The sequence below is a fragment of the Sinocyclocheilus rhinocerous genome, unplaced genomic scaffold, assembly GCF_001515625.1.
Source record: "Sinocyclocheilus rhinocerous isolate Xijiao unplaced genomic scaffold, SAMN03320098_v1.1 scaffold2448, whole genome shotgun sequence".
Taxonomy (NCBI): Eukaryota; Metazoa; Chordata; class Actinopteri; order Cypriniformes; family Cyprinidae; genus Sinocyclocheilus; species Sinocyclocheilus rhinocerous.
Window position 1 is genome coordinate 265,764 of NW_015627540.1, and position 6,499 is coordinate 272,262.

A 6,499-nucleotide genomic window follows, 5' to 3' on the forward strand; every position below is an offset into this window, starting at 1 on the left:
AGCACGTTTCCACAAAATGTTTTGGGAGTTGGTCGTAAATGTCAGACATTATTATAGAGAGCCACAATTAACTCGGACCAAACTAAAAGATCTGAGCTAATCATGATTCATATGCTGATCATATTCCAGGTTTTGACATTATATTTTAAAGAACAAGGCTGTCACTTGTCCTTTTGGGCCAGTGCTGCATTTCTACTGAAAATCATACATCTTGTACATCAGTGTTTGGTTTTCTGTGATGAATTATACATTGTTGTTGTAAATTCTGCCGATTTGTCACCAAGATAATGTTATCTAGCTGGCTAATACACATGTATGAGTTTTGTAAAAATTACAAAAATTACTTTACAAGAGACTTTAAGCATCTTATTATTAATGTTGAAAACAATTGTGCTGCAAAATATATTTTTTCAGAATTCTGATACATTTTATTTATTTTTTATTTATTTATTTATTTATAATTTTGATAAAGTTTAAAAGAACAGTATTTATTTCAAATAGAAATCTTCTCCAACATGAATTTATTTACTGTCACTTTTGAACATTTTAATGCATCCTTGCTGAATGAAAGTATCGATTTCTTTTAAAAACAAATCGTATTAACCTCAAACAGTTCAACTGTAGTGTAAATATAAAAAATATATAAAATATATAAAAATGCATTGCTAAAAGTAAAATTGATCATTCTTTTGTGAGGTCACTGAAACCTCACAAAAGGTTTGTGAGGACCCACTGGAACAGAATAACATTCTACTATGTTTTGACATTGAAAAAAAGGCAGGTAGCTCTTTTTTTCAAGTATAGGTAACAAGAAAGCTGTTCCTTGTGGTTTATTTGTCACCTGATTGTTGACTTGTTGAAGGTCAATGGTGGGTGTAGTATATCTAGGAATGAATTTACTCCTGTATACCTAAAGAATGTAATTCATCAAAGGTTGAGAAGTTAGTTTTTTATCCAATTCAGTGCATGCTATGGATGCACAGGAATTTAGACAGCCTATGTGTTAGCTTTTTCTTTGCAACACGAATGGAATGAAAAGCATTCCTTGTAGTAAATGAAGAGTCGTATGAATCGTGCATAGAGCACATATTGATTTATTGACGCGGAGGAAAATTGCTGTCATGTACATGCACCCACAGGGGACTAATGGAGGGTGGTTACAGATCTGGCATGCTGGCTGAAAGATGAAGGATGTGATGTCAGGGCTGTATGTGATCCAGGAACTGTGACATTACAAAGGTCACAATCTTGCCCTGCCCTACAGTAAGTAAAATGCCTCCAGGGGGATTGGCCTGGTTAAAATGACAATTGTGGAATTGTGGGAAGATTCCATTTATCCTTTCATCTTCTTCACTTGTTTCTCTCTCCCTCTCTCACATTCTCTGTCTTGGTCAGTATTGCGGTGGCTCTAAATTCCTCAGGGTGAATCATCTTTTACCCCGTGTCTTTCTGAATTTTGTCTTCCCGATATTTCCCTGCTGCTCAGAGCCTTTTTGGTTTTCCATGAAAGAGTCAATGTGCGATGCCTTACTCACTTCCTGAAGAGTCACACAGCATGAAATGACCCAACTCCAGTGATAATTTCCCATGAAGCGCTGCACACACTGAAAAATATTTGGTGGAGAAATAACTTTTACTCAGAAATTGCTAGTCAATTTCACAAATAATTATAAATGGTCAGTAACACATTCAATTAAACATGAAATTCTAGAAAGACTGAAATAGTATTTTCTTGTAAAAAGTACTCCAGAAATGTGTGTTTTATTTTAAAAATTACAGTGCATTCTTACATCTTGATGCACTACTATTATAGTTAACCAAAACTAAAACCACAAAAAAGTGTTTTATTTTTGTTACTTAAATATTAACTGAAATTTAAAAATAAATAAATTATTTAATGTATTATTTCATTTTATTTCATTCATTATTTCAGTTTTACTTTATAATGCCAAAAATAAATTAAATTACAAAACTAAATTAACTCAAATGAAATTTAAAAAATGCAGTTAAAAAATGTAAAAATATTTAGGCATTTTTTTAAAAGCTCAAGTCAAATGGCTTGGTTCCCCCTTTAGGATTTTATGCCTGTGTTATTGTCTGGCAGGCAAAAATCATTCATTTACTTAAAAAAGCAACAGAGCAATTTAATTTATGCTCATAGCAAAAAATATGTGGGCTGTTACCTGCAGAAGTTTAAAAGAAATGTAGTACTAATAATGTGATGCTTACCTAACAAACCTAGTTTGAGCATTCAGGTTATTACTGATAAAATGCTTCAGAAACTTGAACTGCAATGTTTCTTGTTATTGTTACATGCTGTGCAGGACATTTAACAAAGTGCGTCAGAGCACAATGAAGGACTCTATACCGGCACATCTATCTGTGCCAGTTTCTCTATAGTGACACTATCCTTGAGGATGAATTTTACTGGCAAAGTCTTCATTCTCCTCACATTGTGTTGCCCTTCACAGTTTATGTGCTTCTGCTCTTTTTTTCCTCAGCTTTGATCTATCTGAAAGCAATGCACCAAGTTCTTCAAAGCCTGACCAAACTGATACAAATAGTAAGTAAATCCATATAATACTTTGTCCTTTCTCTATAATACATTGCTCAATCTGAAAAGCACTAGATTGTGTCATTCAAATTCAAGTTTCAGTGCCCCTTTTAAGACACTCTATATACTCTACATACTTTTCTGTCTTGTCATTATTAGGAAAAATCACAGTCACATGGTGAGAGTGATGGCCAAAAACACACTGAATCATAAGCGCTGTAGGACAACAGTGGCTCCAACCTGCTCTTTGCGTCAAATGTGATTCAACACATATTACACATTCTAGTCTTTTTTATTTCATAGAGCAGTTGCACAGAACATTCCAGACTTTCCCGAAAGTCCCATTCACTTTTTGGAATGGACAAGGACTATAAACTACAGATGTGAATTGATTGGAGAAAAAAAAAATCACATTATTGTGGCATATGAAAGCATTAAATCAAGTCAATATATATAATTAAATAATTAATCCTTATTACGTATTATGTGTGTGTATATATGTTTGTGTGTGTGTATATATATATACACACACACACACACACACACACACACATACACATACATATATATATATATATATATATAAAAACAGGGGCTTAAGAATGATTAATGAAAAAATTACATTATTTATATTATTATTAATAATGAAATAATCACTAAAATAGCATTGAATTTACAGCCTTACTATAAATACAAAGGACTTCTCAAGAATTTCACCAGAAAACCTCTCTGACAAGTAGATATTTCAGAGAATGTTCTGGAACAAAATGATCTGGCAAATATGAGCGGCACTGCAGTTGATTCCTTCCAAATTCCTTCTCTGTGACTTTTACACAGACTTTTAAAACTAATCTGATCCACTTAAAAGCATTGCCAGCATTGGTCTAAATATCACATTCACTCCCATCATGTTGACAGAGGGTGGAGACTTTAATTTTTAACCACAGCTGAAAGGCCATGTCTTACAGATACTATAATCTCACTATCAGGAGAAAAAAAAACTGCAGGGAGACTGGTATATTTTGAGTTCACTCTGCCAAACAAGTGCTATCTTTGCCTCAAAGATCTCCAGCCCACTCGGATGAGAGTCAGGTATTTGAGTTATGCAGGGCAAGGGGAAAATAACACTCCTGCAGACTTGGTGTAATGAACCAATATGAAAAACGTCAAAGTAAAGCCACAGGTCAGAGGAAAGTGGAGACCATTAAATGGGGGGCTGTGAGACCAGCAGAGGAGGAGGGCACAGTCTAAAAGGTCACAGTCACCCTGTATTGCAGCTCTTGTCAGTCTCTCTTAAAGACCTGTGCGCCACCCACCAGAAGACTCTAATAGGATTCGAGCTAAGAGCACAAAATGACAGAGACGCCTTAAAGCAATACTTTACCCAATAATGAATATTCTATCATAATTTACTCAACCTCGTGTTGTTCCAAACCCGCATACAAGGGGAGATTTTTAATAATTTATTGAGCACTCTTCTCACAGCCAATGTCATAAATGGAGCTTTTAAAGCTTTTGCATCCTTTTTAAAGGGATGCAAAAGCAATAGTTTGCCAAAAATTTAAAATTTAAAGATTTACTTACGAGTTTGTTTCTTCATCTGAACAGATTTGGAAAAATTTACCATTACATCACTTACTAATGGATCCTCTGCAGTAAATGGGTGCCGTCAGAATCAGAGTCCAAACAGCTGATAAAAACATCATAATAATTCACAAGTAATTCATACAGCTCTCACATCAAAATGTTCATATTCATGATTCGTTTGTAAACAGTGCTTGCACTGTGCATATTTCTCTCCTGATTCAGTGATGATGAAACTTTCACTGTATAAAGCAAATTTGCTGTATAGCTAGAGGACTCGCATTTGACCCAGAAGCAACAACGTTTATTACATACACACATGTAATTAACTTTACAAGACGTTAATTGATGGTCTGGCGTCATGTGGATTACTTGTGGATTGTGATGTTTTTATCAGCTGTTTGAACCATCATTCTGATGGCACCCATGCATTCACTGCAGAGGATCCATTGGAGAGCAAGTGATGTTATGTTAAATTTCTCAAAATCTGTTCTGATGAAGAAAACTCATCTACATCTTACATGGCCTGAGGGTGAGTACATTTAGCAAATTGACAAATAGTTATTCTAAATGATTAAACTCGAATGATTTATTCACAAATCAGACACTCCATCTATTATGATCTTGCAAAGAAATGCTCAATATACATAATGTGAAAATCACATAAATATTAGTGTGGTCCTCACACAAATAAGCTATCATATATCTTATTTATGATGCTTTTGTGACAGGATATTCCTAGAAAATCGCCTTTATGGTCGTGGAATTAAAAAAAATATCATACGGATTTGGTAAAACATGGTGAGGGTGAGTACATGATGAAAGAATTTATTTTTGGGTGAACTACTCCTTTAAAGTTTTAAACCAGGGAAGACGGGGAGGGGAGGTTAAAAGGAAAGAGCGAGGTGGAGAGGGAAAAAGGGAGGGGGGAAATCAATAACTAACAGCTCTGCAACACGAATATAATCAGAATGGCAGGGCGATGTATTACTCAGGATTAATATAGGCATTGGTGAGGTCGATTTAATTTACTGGGAAAAGCAAGAAAATAAATAAAACATGGAAAACAAATAGAGTCCTCATTCAAATTCATTAGAGGTTTTTGCGAGATGTCGAAGGAATTTTCCCGTTAAAGTACGAGTAAATGACAAGTTCATGTGCTCATTCTGGACACTAAGTTTGAGTCACAGCCCAAATTGGGTCCATAAGTGCAGTATTTATTTTAACATTCATTTGTTAAAGAATATGGTTATAAAAAAGTGTGTTTTTTCTTTCTTTCACTACATTATGTGAATGGTAAAAGGGTGATTTGTAAGCGTGCAGTGTTACAACCACAAAGGTTAGCTTATGTTTTAATATACAACCTTTAGTTCCTGTACTTACATTTGATTGTTAGTGAGGCGTTCCGAGTGTTGATATCTCTCACTCCTCTTGTCTGTTTGGTTTTGCGGTGACTGTTTCTGCATGTTGCACCACTAGGTGGCAGCAAGCGACTCTCTTTTTAAACGAGTCGATGAATCGTTCAACCGATTCGTTTAAACACACTGGTTAGGCTTGTTCGAGATGAACTACGCTAGCCTGACACCGGCTGGCGAGACGTCAAGCCCATAGACTGTAAAAAAAAAAAAAGATCAAAGGTCAAGCCAGACACTTTCAGCTCCTGGTAGTGAGGCTTGCGTTTGCATACTCTATCTCAGATTAAAGGCAGAGTAAGGGATTTCTGGTAGCCAATGTTGATATTTGAAATCACCAAAACAAACACGCCCCTACCCCAAACGTGTCTTGCCCCTATTTTGATAGCTCCGCCCCACATATACGTACACAACCCAGGCAACGATTAGTTCTGTGAAACAAAGCAAAACCAATGTTACACCGTGTCTACGGACGTAAGCGGCGCGGCTCAACAAATCCCGACAGAAAACTGCTGCCGGGTTCTATTTATGACGTGCTGACACAAATTTCAAATGGTTTTCAACAGTCGTTTGATCGCGTCCAGTGTAGGCAGACTTTAGCTGTTGTAGACACACGTTGTTACTCACCTATTGAGAAGAAACAAAGCAACCTCGGCGTCCGATCGCAGGCCTCCGCTCCTTGAGTTCTCTCCAGCGCTGGAAAGCTGATCCGATATTTACACGGGTCCTACTTCTTGCCTTATCGTTCCGCAGACGTTTTCCTCTTTTGTTTTTTATCCGCCATCTCTATCTCTCTGTCGCCCGGCTCGGCTAATGTCCGTCCCATGCACTGAAAGCTCTCTCCTCCACATCACGAGACGAGTAGACACGCCCCTTATTGCTGATTGGCTACAAGTTTGTTTTACGATTCGGCCCGAATCAGTTTTCTAAAGTGCTTTTGAAAAATCAC

General features: G+C 36.4%; 1 long non-coding RNA gene across 1 annotated transcript in view; it reads right to left on the reverse strand.

Moving 5' to 3' along the window:
• Nucleotides 1–1,107: 1,107 nt before the first annotated feature.
• The window catches only part of LOC107730186 (uncharacterized), a 12,264-nt gene continuing 6,872 nt past the window's right edge, over nucleotides 1,108–6,499 (reverse strand). The window contains exons 2-3 of the long non-coding RNA XR_001638660.1: nucleotides 5,522–5,750; nucleotides 1,108–1,604 (exon numbers count right to left, since the gene is read on the reverse strand). This is a non-coding gene — a long non-coding RNA (uncharacterized LOC107730186). The remainder of the gene's footprint in view (nucleotides 1,605–5,521; nucleotides 5,751–6,499) is intronic.